Raw genomic sequence first — 18,191 nt, forward strand, 5'->3', positions numbered from 1 at the left:
GAAAGAGGGAGCTCTTCTTAATATTTGGACACCAAAATCATGTCGATACACCTTACCGACTGCGAGTAAAGCCACCCACGCTTTAACTTGACAGACTGTAACCAAAAAATATCAACTTTCTACTGAAAGAAATAAGTTTTAGAACTAAAAAGAAGAATATTACACAAATAAAGTTGAATATTTAACCCATAATTTCAAGTTTTACTAAACTGGATGAGTTTTTAAATTAAACAGGCAAATAAAAAATAAAATAGTTACAGTTTTATACAAAAAAAAATCAGTTTGACTTTTTAAAATCAAAGCACGATTTTTAAAAAGATATAAATCTATCAATGTACTTGAGTTTAGAACCTGAAGAGACCAAAAATTTTCATTTTTATCTAAGATTTTTTGTAATCTACTGATTTTAGTTTAATAAACTCCATGCGCTAAAGTGGAACCAAAAAGGAGAGTAGCTTCATTTTATTTTTGGGAATTCGGAAAATGAAAATTACTATTTCTGTTTACAATCTCCAGATTAAATTTGAGGTACACCAGCCCTCAAGATATGGGCGATTTTCATTTGATCGCGGCCTGCCTGCTCGTCTTTAATAATTCCTTAATTGTTTACTTTCCCACTGCAGTTTAAAATTAATGATATAACTTCTCATTGACTTTAATGATTTGTAAATTTTTAGCAAAAAAAGTATTTTTTAACCAAATCGTTACATTCGAAACCGCTAATAAAAAATTCAAGAAGTAAAACTAAAATAGATCAATTTTTTAATTGACAAAATTCTCATGCAAAAAACATTTTATTAGACCTTTCATTACTAAAACATGAATTGTAATAGAAAATTAAATTTTCTAGAAAAATTCTTGAATTTTTTGCCCGAAAACGTGAATTTCGAATAAAAAAGGATGGCTTTTTAACGAAATTTTTGGATTTTAAAACAAATGAAAAAATATATAACTACAACGCTTAACTGAAAAATTTAAAGGTTATTCTCCACATGATTTACTCTGGTGTTACTGAACTGATTAGTTAATAATTCCCAAATCACTGATTAATAAGTGAAATGTCTAACCACTATTTCAATCAGTGAATTTTTCACAGATTCACATTTAGAGAGTGAGGTTGTTTTTCATTCAAAATCATCGGAACATTTCGCCTTTGAAATTTTGAATATAAATCTATTTGATGTATAATATTCATGTGTTTTATAAATTTATGGTATAAATATTATACCTGAAAAGTTTAAGATGTTAATTTTGTTTGTCTACTTGGTCATAATCAATATTATAAAATAATGATTAATTTTTTACAATCTTAAAAGTTAATCAATATTTTAATAATATTGATTATGACCAAGCAGACAAACAAAATTAACATCTTAAACTATTAATTAATTTCCCTGGTCAAAAAACCTACATCAATAATAAAATTATATATAAAACTTCACGCTATATGTAAACTATACATAATTTTTCCCTCTGGGATTGTTTTATTGAATGTACTAAAATATTATTTTATTATGATTGCTAAATTGACATGGTACAGTGCTGCTAATCCTCAAAAGTGGTTATTTCACTGAATCAATAAGTAACCATTCCCTGATTGTCAGTGACCCATTCCTAGGTATTTGAGTCAGTAAAATTGATCTGATTGAAATTTAGAGAGAATATAATGAGTTATTTGTTTATTACGGCAGAAGCAACTATAGTACACAGTATTCAAAATCACACCGTTTTGTAAGGTTTTCTCCGTGAAATTACTGTTCTTATTTACATAAAACTGAGTATTATTTTTCGAACACTGTTTCCAAATTATATATCATGTTGAAAAAAAATTTGCATTCAATTCATTCACTAAAGAAATGAAAAGCAACCTTAAAGATCATCAAATAAAATAGGTATTCTAAAAATCTCTATACAAACAGGTTTCTTTAACTTCAGACTAATCTTGAAGTTTAAAAGCATATTAATAACTTTTATTTGTAACCCCCCACCCCTCACATCTCTGCAGGACTCCAAATATGACCCAAAAAAAATAATAAATAAACCACATTTTTACCTATAATTGTTCATTTTTAGCAATTTCTGTCGTCCTTTTTCATACGAATAATTAATAATGGACAATTTTGATATTATTCTTGGCTTTATAAATAATTTTTAAATGGTTTTTTTGTGTAAGTTATTCAAACAAGGATTTGGTTCCAAAAATATTAATAAAATAATGTATTTTCTGATTCAAAGGTAATAGTTGGTCATAGTCTGAAGTAGTACATTCTTTAAGAACATTACGTTTTAATTTAAAAAATTAACTTTTTTATTAACAAAATTTCTCCCAATTAATTAGCAGATGTCTCATTTTTCCTCATATTGGTATAATATGCTACTTTTTGTTGAATAATTATAAAATTTTACGTTTCTTCTAATTTTCCAGAAATATCTATTTGTTTACACAATTTGTATTTACTCAATCAGTTTCTTTTGCGATAAATTTAAATAAGAGAAATAAAATGTAATACATACTATTACTTTTTTACATGTATAGCGTATAGAAAATATATATCGACCATTTTTTAATTGTTTATACAAATATAATTTTTTTAAAGAATGATATTTAAAAAAATATGTTCAAAATCGTATTTTTTTAATTAAACATAATATTCAATGATTTCTAGTATAGTACTCTCTAAATTTCACTGATTCAAATAGCTAGAAATGGGTCACTGACAATCAATGAAGGTTTACTTTTTGATTCAGTGAAATAACCACGTTAGGGGGTTGGCAGCACAGTACATAATTAATGGCGCAGTATTGAATAAATCACACAAGTCACAATAAAACTTAAATTATAAAAGTGTGTTATTGCATTCTTCATATTTTTGCAATTTTTAAAATGATTATATTAGAAAAAATTACTAATGCAAATTATGATTCAAGTTTCAACCTTTTCTTTGAACAAAGTGCTATAGTATAGGTCATTTATAATCATTAAAATAAGTGAAGCATTACTTTAGTGAACTTTGTACGATTAGTATAATTTGTTTCTAATCATTTGAATAATAAAAAGCATAAGACAGGCCACTTTTGATATTTTGGTAATGAATAATGCTGCAGAAAGGTGTTAAATGAAAATAAGGCTTTAACTGCCAGATAACGAGAAATGAGGATCAAAAACAGTACTCATTGAAATTATTAAAAAATTACAGAAAACAGTTTGCAGATATCAGAAAGAAAACATTTTCCTTGGTCAAAAAATGAGGTTTCTATAAAAGTTTGGTACGTTGCGATGCAACCCTGGAGCATGAGTTCAATTTTTCGAAAATCCAAAATTTTCGAATATTCATCAAATGAGATTTTAAAGTGTCCGTTGGCAGGTGTTAATATGGGAATTAAAAAAAAAAATGACGGATTTATTTCCTTCGGAAACGGAAAATTTAAGGTGGGAGGCTTGCCCTGCAGAGTGAAAAGCAATTTTGCAATGCATTTTTGGACCACCCTTATTTATGTATGTATTCAAATTTTTGTCGGAAATTGAAATTTCTGTCGAAAATGGGATTTCCCGGTTGAAAATATAATTGTTTCTTAAATAGTACATTTTATTATTTTACATTCATATCTTCACACTTTGTGGTCAAAAGTGCAAGTATTTTGTAAAAAATTCATCTGTTTGTTGAAAATTAAACTGTTTTTATACAAAATTCAAGTGTATGGTTCAAAACAAAACTATTTTTTTGAACAATGAATTATTAGGTAGCAAATCAACCTTTTAATCATAAATTAATCTGTGTTGTAGAAAATTAGTCGTCTACGATGTGAAAGCTATATAGTTTTAAAAAATGTATCTTTTCGGCTGTGGATTCAATTATTTGGTAAAAAAATTTAAAAAGTTTTACTTAATATTTGAAAAGTCAACTGTAATACTGCTTACTTTTTTCAGAGAAATGCATCAGTACATAATAAAAAAAGACACTTCATCCAGATGCATCGAACGGAGTACAAAATTCTAGAACCTGGTCTGCTAAAAATAAATACAGATAAACGGAAGAGAGCACCGGAAGTTCTAACTGGCTCTATAAAAGTGTCGATGTCTAAGGTGAAGATGAACATCATAAAGCTGGTCGCCACTGACGGTCGACCTCTATCGGCCGTCAATGATGAATCATTTAAATTCTTCACTAAAAAGATTATGGAGGCAGTCCCTAGTAGCGAAAGATTCGCAATTGACACCAACAGTGTTTGGCTGATGGTGCTGGATTATGCCGACGACATTCGAGCGCGTATTACAGAAGAACTGAAGGTCTGTACAGAAAAAATGTATGAAAAACTGTAATGATTTATAAAAGCTTTATGTTCCTGTGCGCAGATCCCCGTGCAGAAATTCCCCCTATTTTGCTCCATTTGAGAAGTGGCGTTGACAAAGCCCACATTAGTTTTTATAAGTTCAAAAAAATTAATTTGAATAACGATGGGGTACAAATGAAGCATTAAAATATAATTTTCTGTCATTAAGTTTATACACACTGTCTTTGTGCTGAATTTAACATGATAAAAGTAATAATGATATAAAATAATACTAAAAAAAGTAAATTCTTCTTAATGAAAGTAGATTTTCTTCATCATTATTATAATTTAAAAAAATGCAAAAACGTTACGCACCATGTATAAGGGTTGCCAGATTACCCCATGAGGCCCACAACAGAAGTGGGGAAAACTGGTTAGTACCTTACGTGGCCTACATTTAGATTTCTGCACGGGCCCATAACGGGTATAAGGAAGTTTGTAATGTGGACACCCAAATCTTCTCATTCCTGTTTTGGCTTTTACAAAACTTAGAATCCCTTACTTTACAAATTGTATGGAATTATCAATATAATTAATTTGTTTTGTTCACTTTTTCCTACCATATATGCGTTTGTAAAAACATTACATTTATTCCTATTCAAGGAAATACAACTTTTGAGCCTGAAAGTTGATATAGGGAGTCGGCATGGTAGATCTTTCCTGGGGGTTAGCGTTCAGTATGTGAAGCATGAACAAATAAAAATTAGAACCTTGTCGGTGAAGGAGCTCTGTGACAGCACTACCAGTGATTACTTATTAGAAATAATCAAGGCTATATTAGACTCTTTTGAAATAAAAATAGAAAATTTATACTCATTCACCACTGACAATGGTTCGAATATGCTGCGGTTGCGAAGGTTGATTGCTGAGTCGCAACAAAATTTCGCAATTTTGGTTGACGAGAAAGTGGTAGATGTGAATATCAGTGACCTTGACAACCTACGATTAAATTGCAGCAACGACGAGGGCAATGACGTAACCTTCGAGTAGACTGAAGAGGATAACACTTTAACAGAAGAGACCGATGACAGTCTGTTTAAAGTGTCAGTACCCTTGGAAAATGATTCCGAAGTTTTGGAGATTATCGAGGTCATTGAAATGTTTGAAGAACGCATGGGCTACAATAGTAATGCGAGCAGCATCGAGACATACAAAATTGACGAAGAAAATTGCGAAACAATAGAAATTCGTTGCGGTTCTCATACGCTGCAGCTAGCTATTGATGATGCACTTCGCGAAATGGAAGCAACAACTTTTAATATTTCGAGCATGAAAAGTAGCATTGTCAAAAAATCGCATGCAGCAGCAGTCGAGTTCGTAAAGGTGTACGTGCTAAGACTTATTCGTGATGTGTGGCCTAACGCCAAGCTTACGAAAACAGTTTTAGATGTACCAACTCGCTGGTTCTCGGTCTAGGACATGATGGTCTCGCTTTTAAAAAATAAGCGATATGCATTCTGTCTTAGAAAATGCAGGCTGAACGACGAGGAATGGGCAGCAATTGAATTCATTGTGAATGCCCTAAAGCCAGCGAGAATAGCAGCTAAATTGTTTCAAGGAGAACAATTGCTGCTTTCAGAGTTTTTCTATCACTGGGAGTGGTGTAAAAGTGAAACAAGAAATATAATTTCTGATCTCACTGAGAGTGTCGTTAAAGCTTTGGAAGCTCGGGAACGCGTCCTGTTCGAAAATGATTCGATGGTAGCAGCCATTTACTTAGACCCACGAGTAAATGGATCATTAAGTAAAGAACAGGAAAAGCAAGCAAGTAGAAATGTCTTTTATAACTGAAAATTCAAGTATTCACGTTAAAGGGTCATTATTGAAGGCAAAAGTTAGTTTCTTCATTGGAAATTTCACATATATGGTGTAGAAATTCACTTTTTGGTTAAAAATTTAACTACATTCTTGAAAACACGTTTTATCGTTTGATAATTGTCTCCAATGAAAAGTTAACGGCAGGTTTCTAGTTTCTAACAACATATTGAACTTTTTAAATTTTCGAAAAAGTATTAGTTACGAATTTAACTTTATTTTTGGTAATTCCTATCTTTTATGACAAATTTTTCTTTTTGGTGTAAAATGAAGTGTCTTGGTTGAAAATTAATATCCTTGTTTGAAAGTTTAGATAAATTGATGTAAGTTCATTTTATTTTTTACAAATTTAACTAATAATTTTTAAAAACTGTTTCATTTCTGGTAGGAAACTCATCTTCTTGATTGAAAATTTACCTCTTTGTCTAAAAATTCATGTATTTGGTGAAAAATGAGTATTCTTAAGTTGTTATGTATAAAATTCAAGTACTTCATTAAATGTTTTACTTGGTTAAAATTGCAGTTGATTGGTTGAGGGGCTTAAATATTTTTTTAAAAACTCTTTTTTTAGGTTAAATATTACTTTTTTATGTCTCAATGTAACCATTCCATTTTTTATTGAAAATTAAACTATTTAAGTTTTTATTAAGAATTTATCCTACATATTTGATTTGTAAATGCAACTGCAGGAAGGAAAGTATACCTAAATTCTTAAACATTTATATAATTAATAGAAAATTTCACTATTTTGTTAAAAATTAGTCTTTTGGATTGACAATTTATTAGTTGTGGTACAAAATTCATCTTTCTTGTTTGAAAATTGAAGATTCTTCCAACAATATCGTCTGTTTGTCAACACTTTTCTTGTTTACTTCAACTAGTTTTCCAAACATTTGCACTCTGAAATTTTGAAAAATCAGTAGAATGCAATCTATTTACGACAATTCAGCTGTAAGTTGTTCATTTAAAAAATTTGTAATTTATATTTGCTGCTTTTAAATAAACAGTGCAATATTGCCATAACTGGTTTAACCAGACCTTGGTAGAGTTAGGGGGGAGGAGGGACGTCAACCCATTGACGAACTTCACTCTCCGCTAGGTTCAAATGAGAAGAGCAAATCTGCCGAAGGAGGGTCGAAAACCCGACCCGATCCCGAGCCGATATATCGACTTCGCGATCCAAAGTCGAGTCGAGTTCATTCTATGTTTCAGAAGTATAAATTTACTGCTATTTAGATATATTTAGTTTTTTCAGCAGTCACAAACACTTTTGTAAACAATTTCCCCCGCGCAGCCACAGTGTTACAAAAACCAAAGGTATCTCATATTGTGAGAACCACACCGTGCAACTATGCACTTACTATGTCTGACCTGTACAATGAAAAACTTCAACACTATCGATATTTTCCTACTTAGCTATTCAATCCCCATCACTACAGACAAACTTTACTGCTAAATACATATTTAATGAATGATAAATAGGGTTTAAAGAATTCCCTTCATATAACTCGATCACCATCGATTTCACAAAAAGTTCGCCTATAATCTTTAGAAGCCCAATGAAAAATGGAATATACCACGAAATTACTCTTTCTTCAAGGGCTACAAGTTAGTGATAGAACCAACAGAGTGGGTCTCTTAGTTTAGCTGATACCCCGCTTTCTCATATTACGAGAATATCTCATATTCGAGTACTCTCCTCTATTTAATAATTATAATTATATTCACAGATTGTCATTACATTTTTCTTACAATATTACGCTTAATTTATCTGCAACATGATATTGTGGAGAAAATCATTTTTTTCCAAGGAACAGTACCACCTTTCCAATGGTTTGGTCATTTTTTTTCTAAAAACTAATAATTGAGAGTTTCTTAAACATTTTTTTAGAGGAATATTACAATTAACGTGTCTACCACTTGATTTCGGAGGACACGGCATTTCTTTTTCTTAGAAAATATTAACTTTTTTAATTTTTTAAAATTACTTAGTGATTAATAAGAACAGCCAAATGTATGAAAAATAATTGACTACTCATCTCGAATTTTGAGATGGCGAGACAATTGGGTATGAAGCCAGTACTGTCATTGTCAATATAAACTCATTTCCTGATGAATATTAGATTGAATCAGGAACTGAATATTTTTATTTTTCAGTATAATTGGATAAATTCTGATGCTGAAGGACTTTTTAAAATCTTTTTTTAATGAAGAGATAAAAAGATATTTTTATTGAAATCATCAAGTTTGACAAGGTATTCATTTAAGTAATAAATAACACAGGATCAAATTCGAATAAGGAATTTCAAGTTCTTTCAAAACGTATAACGTAGAAAAAAATGTAAAAAACAGAACCAACACAGTAACAAAAAGGGATCAATTTGATGGCGGAACATTTTGCTCTAATGATTATTTGACTCTCAACATCATAATGATCTGTACATTCGGATCAATTTGATCTTATTTTTTGGTTCATTAGAGTAAACAAAATAGCCGTTAATTCCTGGTACTGGTATCATAAATAAATGACCTAAAAATAGTTTCTAACCGCATCCAAGACAAAACTACACTCTAAGAACGCCAGTTATCTTGGTTTGAGTTCATACATGATCTCGAATCAGATCATTATGATCTAAAAAGTCGATCATTCACTCCGGCCGATCAAAATTCTCTTGAATTCGATATCATTTTTGTTGCATATCAATATGATATTGATTTCGGTATCATTTTGAACAGTTTTGTTTTCTGTGAATGTATATTGAACTCTTTAAAAATCGTTTTAAAATATATAACGACACAGAAAGTTAAAAAAAAAGTAATTATTCATTTAATTGTCTTGAGTTTAAAAATATTTTGAACCGTGAACTATTGGACAAGTGCTACTGGTTTATTTTATATAGAACACATTCTAACGCGATCCGTTATAGCTGAATCGGTTAGTAAATACTCAGTGCGTGCGTGCGATCTCAGGTTCGTTTCTTAGTACTTGTGGATTTCTTAGTGCACTATGCTTTAGACTCATAATTAACAAATTCTATTAACAATATGTATACACAAATAACTGCGAATATCCTTGACATTTATATCACTGATATTATTTTATTTTTTTCTGATAAATAACAAAACTTGTTTATATTCATCCATATTGGTGTGAGATTATAGAGAGAATGATTTGATGCCACAAGTCCTACAGTAGTAGTTTCAGATTTTAAAGAGGGTCTAATTTATCTTAAATATAGACCCTACTTTGACGCTAAACGTGGAAAAACGGCCGATTTCGGCTTATTTAGAACCTACTTTACAGATTCCAGCCCCTACGGAAATAGGAGATACGGCTTCAAAGTAGGGCCTAAATTTCGACTCGGGTGAAGAGAAGAGAAAAATTACTGTTCTTATATTTTGTTCTATTCGTGAAAACCAACTCCATTTTGTCCACGAAAAAAAACTTTTCTTCATTATTCTCAACACTTTTATATTAAACATAATAAATTTGTATGTAACTCTGGCTGGGATTTCTTATTAAGACATTCCAAAATAAAGTGCAAATTGTATTTAGCGTGATTGCTTTAATGTTCGTTTCTTATTTTGCATTGAATTATATTCTTAGCTAAGCTAAAACATGTAACATTGCAATGAATTGATATCATTACAATCTATAATATGCATGGAAATTAAAACATATTGATTCTTATTGCCAGTTTATACATAGATTCTTTATTTTTAATCTTTTTTTTACGATTAAAGAAAAGTAACGCTTCATGCCAAAAAAGTAAAAATATTAGTAAACAATTTGTAAATCCTTGTTCGTTAAATAAATGTTGTCTCATTTATTCTCGTAGCTTGTATCGTTTGCACACCATTTAATATTTGGATTCTCAATTTTGTTTTTCATAAAGAAAACAAAAACTACTCATCCTATAAAAAAGTGATTTATGAGAAATTTGTAGATCTCTTTTAGTTGCAAACTTTTTGTCGATCTATCTCTTTTCATTGAATCCATCATTCGTAGGATAAAAGAAGCGGATTTTGTTTGTTTGTATGTTTTCAAATATCGACAATCAAACTGGTCATTGTTGACATTTCAGGTGTGGATGTAGTAATGGTGCCCGGTAATAAGCGTAGCATAGAGAAAAATTAATATTTTCAGATTTCAGCGCAAAAGTGAAGATTATTCTATTATTTTGAATGCGCGATTTTTCCATCGGTCTAAAATGCCACAATAAGAATAAGATACCTCCTAAACTTATTCACTTCTATTTACATAGCGACCGCCACACATTTTTCTATTCTCCCAAAGAGGATGTATTTTCAATATATTTAATTCCTTCTAATTGTACCGGTAAAGCACCTCACAGAGATATGTGTTATTCCTCAGAAGTGTTCATATTTTGATGTTATTTAATTGCTTCTAATAAGCTCACAAAATATGTGTTATAAGTTGTTTTAATTCCTTCATGCGGAATGTGCACTCTGAAATTTTAATTCTCACCAATTCAACTCTGCCTCTCTAGAGTTAAAATTATTTAAATTCACACTTTTACATACATTTCTTTGTTGAATTTTTTAAAACGTTTAAATGAATTATTAAAATATAAATAAATATAAATTTAAATATTTTTTGAATTTATAAGTTATAAAAAGATTTAATAATGAAAAATAGGTTAAATAAATGTTTTCGTTAAATTTTACTAAGTCGATTGGGAGGAATATGATTTGCACTTTTTCTGTTACCGTTGGGGGATTCTTAGACGGAGGAAAAATCGCGTATTCATAGGAATACAAATTTTTAATTTTTCTGAATTCAACGCTTGTTGCCGGGTGGTTTTTAGGGGTCTTGCTAAACAATCCCAATAACTCCATAATTCGTGGGGTTAGAAGAGAGGATTCGGGACGTTTTTATTTTGTTAAATATCGACAATCAAAAATTAAAAAGGTAAGTTTGAATAAAGGGTGATGATGTGTAAGGGCAGGTAACTGTTTGAAGACAGTTGTATTCGACAATCCTTGTCGGTAAAATTCAAAGGAAGAAAAAGAGAATCAAGGGGATGTAGTTGGCTGCCTTCAAATTTTTCTTTCCTATTTTTCATTTATGTCTGAAATTTTGTTGTTGTTTTTTTGTTTTTTTCAGATTACAATAGGATTTTTTTGTTTATGTTTGTTCATTGCTGTCCAAATTTGGTCCTTGGATTCTTTTTTTTTAATTTTTTTAACAGGAGTTTGCATCAATTTGATTATTGGACGTTAATTAGGATTTTTAATTTGGATTTTAATCTAATTTAAATTTATTAAATTTTGATTCACGGTTGTGTTTGTAATTCATATTTTTGGTTTAAAATTAAACTAGTTTGGTAGAAAGTTCAAGTTCTTGTTCAGAAGTGAAGGATATATTATTTAAAAATGAAAGGATTTATTAGAAAATTATTCAATTTTCTTTAATGATGGATGTTCTTCATATTTCATGTCAGTACAAAGATCGTGACACCAAAAGTAAAGTCACTCTACTCGAGGACTGCGGAGAGAAGAGGTTGATCTGCCTTCCGAGACGCTTTGGCTCGAGAAGAAAAAAGGGCGGGCGACGCTTCGCTCCTAGTCCCTGCAAAATAGTAATTAAAAAAAACTTTTTTCACTATTCTAATTGTTTGGGACCAGAGACACATTCTTGCATGCCTTCTATTTATCGTGTCAAATTTTTAGCACCATATCTTATTCCACGTGGACGTAAGTTGGGAAAGAAAACGTTCACTGGTATTTTCTTCAAAAAAGAATTTTTCTCAAAATTTCCAGCGGAACAAAGCAGATACATGGACTTTATTACTTCCTTTTTCATTTCCCAAACTTTCAGAGCGATACCTCATTTCGTTTAGACGTAAGGTGGGGAATACAGCGGGAATAATTTTTTAATTATTATTACAATCGTTATATTTTTTTATTATTATATCGTTCTGTTTACGATACTTAATTAGACAATCTTTTACTTTCAAAATGTTTCATTTCAGACTTTAATTTTTAAGCGTAGCATTTGAAATGGCAAATTTAGTATAAAAAAAATTTTTCAGTTAATAAACTGTGAATATAAATTAATAACTGATTTTTAAAATTAAACTGTGTTAAGATTGGAAAAAGAAATTATTTTATAAATTATTTTCAATTTAAAAATATCTTCATTATAATATATCCATAATTAAAGGCTCTTATTAAATCTGAAGTAGTTAGGCCTAAAAAATTCCATGTTTAAACCATTAAATTTGATATTTTTTACTTCAGAAAACAAATACTTAATATTTAGAAATATCTGACTTTTTATTAAAAATAAGTAATTATAAATTAAATAAAAAAATTTAATTTCGACGTTAAAATCTAATTAAGCTAAAAAAAATTAATTTGTAATTCAAAGTGTTTAATTTTGATACATAAATTTCACACCTAGTATTCTTAGAAAAAATTAGGGTAAGTTAAAAAGATACGAAACGGTTCTGAATGCGTTCGAGTCTGATCTTATGAACGGCATATTGCGGAGACCAGATGACTGAGCCATATTCTATAAGTGGTCGTACCAGTGAGAAGTAGAGAACCTTTAACGCAAGAGGATTTTTGAGTTGAAAAGTATTTCTAGTGACGAAACCCAGAAATCGAAGGGACTTTTTTGCATCGGCAGAAACCTGATCATCTCAAACTCAATCGATGTTCTTCTCGGCCATTTTTTGATGTAGGGTTAACGGTTTACAACACTTATTATGCTTGTATTGCAATTCGTTCATTGTAATATCATATTTGAAATTTCACAATTTTCACACAAATTAAATCATTGTTCCAAACAAAAATTGTCTTGCAGATTTCAGGTTATGGTGCATCAAACGAACATCTGGAAGATTATATGCAAAAAAGGCAGAGAAAGGCTGCAGGGCGTCCGAATGAAACACTGCTCGCAGGTTATAAATCGAAAACCGTAAACACCAACACTTCCTCAAATCATGTAGGAAAATCATCAACGTCAGATATTAATTGTTGCCGGTGGGCGTATCTCGTTAAACATCCAGATGGTCCAGATCTACTGACTTATCCACTTCAAGCTTACGGAGGGTTGTCCTACACCGAAGGTTTAATATTGAATCGAAACAGAAAATCAAAAATATTACAACAAAAGAGTATTATATTAACGTACCTGCCATAATTGTTCTAATTCAAATAACTGCTATTTGTTACTCTATGTCGCAGCAAAGTCGAAAAATTAAGCCAAATTTATAATTATCATCCAAAGTAAAGAAGAGGTATGTGCAAATTGATTAATAAGTTATATTAAGAACAATCTAAACATTTTTAGATAATAAAATAAAACACTTATTACTTATTGTCTAACCTTATTACATGAACTACTAATTTTATACGCGGTACATCATATCAGAATCAGTTAAATGTTTGGCTCGGACGATGTAGGCTCGCTTTTAGAAGACTTTCTATTGATTGTTACAAAAAACGCGATCGAATTTAGTGTTTGAACTTTTCTAAATTGATAGCATGGTCCCATGTATTACATTCCTCTCGAAAATTTACATAAACTATACCCTTTGCATTTTGCAATAGCTTTAGATCCTATCAAAGCACATCGACCAAACTCAAGTTCTGATGGACCAGTGCAAGTGGGTTTCTTGCGATCAACATTGTTTCGTTTACTGAAAGCAGCACCAGCAATAGCTGTATAAATTCTTAGTAGCATTGGCGCCTTGTGTCATTATACTGTAAAAATTTTTTGGAGAATTTTCCCCAATATTTGTGCAATAACCTAAAACTTTGTGACAATTCATACTTATTATGCTCAAAATTTAAAGGATTTATGTAGGCGAAATGCCCCAAATTTGTGGTATATTATTTTTTAAAAACTTCAGCTCGACTGCAGCAGTGGAAGAGACCAGAACTGAAGGAATTGCCATGTTGATCGTGGTAGCCACTACTCGATGTAATTATGCTTTCCTACTTGTCGACTTCTGCCTTAAACGCTCAACAAGTCATTTATGTTGCTAGAGAGGGGACATGTCGCGCTCTGGCTGATTTTCTTCAAAGCTACCAGCTCAGAGCAGCAAAATTACAATGAAGGCGGTATTGAATATAATTGAACGGTATTGAAATCTGATAGATACTGTGAGGATGACAACTGTCCCGAAAGGGGATGTGTAGAATTATTCGTTCTCAAATTTGTTGAGCTAACGAAGCCAGCAAAGGCTTGCCACCTTGCAGGAGGGCGCGAGGGTGTGTCAGGGAGATTTCTCGGTGTTTACATTTATCTTTCAAAGTTATGAATGGAATGCGACCTCGCCGAGTCAAATGAACTTTAAATTTGGTCTCAGTGACCTTGAAGACATGCAACCGCTTTGCTTTCTGAGTGTTAACATGAATGTTTCAACTTTCATGATTTTTTGAGTTTAGGAATGAAATGCGATCTGACCTAGTCAAACTAACCCCGGATTCGGATTCAGCGACCCTAAAACCGTATAAAAATGTTTATAACGTCTGGTGGATAAGACCTTTTTTTTCGTGTGCCTGTGTTATTTTTTTAAAGTTTATTTTTTATACGAAATTATCTACTTAATAATTGTTGAATAAAGCTTTAATATGACTATAACACTAATAAATGTTTTCTTTAAAAAAACTCTTTAAAATACTCGAAATATTGTGCTTGGTTATTGAACATTTTAGGGCAAAATTTCTTCCTGAACATACGTTAATACTTCAAGAATTTTTAGAAAATTTGCCTAATGTACGTGGAAAATCAAACACTACTTTTGGAACGATTTCCTAAATTTAGTGGGCATCACTCAACTCCCCAAATTGTAGGGAATATTTTTAAAGTTTCGTATAAATTACCCTGAGTTTAGAGAAATTCCCCTAAACATGGTAGTTATTATCTTATTTCCTAAATTTTAGGGAATTTTCCCCAGTTTCATAGTAAGTTTTAAGGATTTTTAGGACAATTTCCCCAAATCTTGGGAAAAATGATTTTCCCCAACGAAAATTTGGATTTTTCCCCATTAAAAATTGAGGAAAATGCCCGAAATTATTTATATTGTAAAAGAAATAATTTATTTGCAGAAATCTCAATAAAAAAGTGATTGTAACAGACAGGCCTACAAAATTGAACTATTATAATAATGTATTCTATGGTGTCCATATTATATATTACCCATATATTTTACAGATGTACATTGCATATTTATTTATTCAAAATTGAAAAAAGTAAAGAATATAACACGAACATGCTGCAATCGGAAGATAAAAAATGACATACAGTTCACTTTCTCAATAGTACTGCAATCGTACTGGTGGAAGAATAACTTTTCTTGCAGTGAGGTTTCCCCACCACTATCACAAACTCCAGCGCGTACAAATTTCGATTGATCTTTTTGAATAGTGCTGCGCTGGCAATAATGCCTCAGGCAGGAGTAAATGTACATTTGCACGTTAACCTTCGCGGGCCATTATTGAGAATGTCCGACCCGAACTTCTGGCGGGCACGGAAATACGCAGAATTGGGAGAGTGGAGCCTTAGTTTGAGTACAGATTAACGGTAACATTGATAACGGCATTATTGAGAATTGAACTGTATTTTGTCAATGCTCAATACTTGTGCGAAAGCATGGTGTAAACTCACTTAAGATTTTTCTGGATTAAATAAACAGACTATAATGAATATAATGATCTTTGGTATGAAATGATAGCGAAGCAGAAGTTTTAAGTATTAAAATAAAAGCAATAAATTAGGGAAATAATCGATATTGAATCAGTGTCAATTTTATATAGAAGTGTTTTGAAATAATAATAATGCATTTCTTTAAATGAAATAGGTATTGTCTAACAAATATTTCCATAAAGTCAATGACGATGAAAATAATACCTTGTATATCGATGGCGCAAAGAAGTCTATTTTGACGAGTTTCTTGCCGTGTGAGCGAAGTGAAGATGGTTGTCATAGGAGCGAATCGAAGATGGCTGTCATGCGAGATAAAATAGCCTTACGCGCTTAATGTACACTGTACTTTTGGCATAACCTCCTCTAAAACAAGAGCACGAATCAGATAAACAATATTTCGTGCTTTCGTAAATTTAAAATTGTAAGTAAAAGAAAGAAATAACGTACTTAGAGGAAGAAAGACTATCAGCTACAGGAGTACACATTTTTCAATGATAAATATAATTTCGAAGTGACTTCAAGTGTATCCCTATTTGCTCAAGCAGTATACTGCTACTGACAGAAGATGCGCCTAAAATCGCCTATAGCCTATGTCAGTTGCAGATATTGTACTTCTTTACTTTTCATTGGCGCTGAAATGAAATTATTGCAATTAATCCGTAATATTCTTACAAAGAATTGTACGTAAAATGCGAATTGCGATAAATGTACTTTCGTTTACTCGGTCCCCAAGGGCTACAAAGAATTTTTCTTTTATCTAGAGTAGTAGTATCTCTCTCGACAGATCACCAACAGTACACCACCATATTTATGTCCCAATAACCTTGATATATTCTTTTGACATCCTTTAAGACTGGTTGAAATCTCTCACCCTGTTTATCTAATAATCCACGAACATTTTCTGGAAAGTGTTGAATATGAAACCGTAATAGCACGGAACATTCTGGAAACGTTCCAGTGTCAAAAATGACAATAAACGAAGGTTCTCCTCAGGTCCTACTGGAACGTTCCTGGAACACTCCTAAGCGGCGGACATTTTACGCGGTCCGGGAACGTTTCCTTGAAATGTTCCCAGTGTTCCGGAAGAACCCTGCAGGAGATTTCCTAAAACGTTCCGTACTATTAGGGTCCCTTCGGTATGTTTAAATTATGTTTGCTAACAAGTATCGACAGAAAAATTTCTTGCTCGTACCAGCAGAAAAGTGATTTCCCCGAATCGAAGCTTCCCCTCATGTACCAGTGGAACGTCCCGTGAAATGTTTCCAAGCGGCGGAAATTTTACACGCTCAGGGGCCATTCCTCCCAGTTATCTCCCAGTTTGTCCCAAACATATCCCAGAGATAACCCGTCGGATATCCCTGGAATATCCTTAAGACAACCTAGGCTATATATAAATAAGATCAAATGGTGCATCCCGGTGTATACAGCGGTATATCCACCACGTTAAGGCAACATGGCGCAATGAATAGAATCAACATTTTCCGTCGTGCTCATTCAAAATACTATTTTTTTCAATTGACAGGATATCGTTTCGATTCAAAGCGATTTCTATTCAAATAAATCGCCGTGTTGTATTCACAGGGTTTCTTTCTCCATGTAGATGTCATTTTTTAGTTATGAGTACAGCATTTTATCGGACAATTTCTACAAAGTTATACAAGAACATGTAAAACACATGATTAAAAACTTTTAAAATTCTCATCAAGAGAAGGTATTAGATTTGTGTAAAATTTGACCCCTCCTGTTTTTGTCAAATGTCCACGTTTTGAGACCCCCTGAATCCGAAAAACAGGTTTTTACGAATTTGTCTATCTCCCTGTGTGTTTGTAGATTTTTACTTTGTTAGCATGATAAAATTCGAAAAAATTGACAGGTTGGATTGGCCTTTGTTTTACTCTTTTAGAATCCTGCAATAAAGGTCAAGTTCGTTAGCCAGCCATTTTGGTTGGAAATTCAAAAAGTGAGCGTGTTTTGAAAATTTTTGAGACCACTTTTTTCAAAATTCAAAAATTCTTTGTACGGATATTCATATTATTCGATCAGACGAACAATTTATTCTCATGACTTTTTTTTTATAAAACCAAAATTTACCAGAGTTACAGCATTTACAAAATTTCAAAAGACACGCGAAATTCAACATTTTAAGCAAAATAATGCACGATAAGAGAAAAACTCAAGAGAAGAAAAATATTTCTTTTCCACTGCCCTACAAGATTGTTTAAACACCTTTTTGATTTTTCTTAAAAAATTGAAAATTCAAATTTTGACAAATTATCATTTGCTGAAAAGGAACACAAAAAGTGGTCATTGCTGAAAAGGAACAAAAAACGATAAATAAGCTCTGAATGATGCCACAATTGGG

This window comes from Belonocnema kinseyi, chromosome 1 (genome assembly GCF_010883055.1).
Source record: "Belonocnema kinseyi isolate 2016_QV_RU_SX_M_011 chromosome 1, B_treatae_v1, whole genome shotgun sequence".
NCBI lineage: Eukaryota > Metazoa > Arthropoda > Insecta > Hymenoptera > Cynipidae > Belonocnema > Belonocnema kinseyi.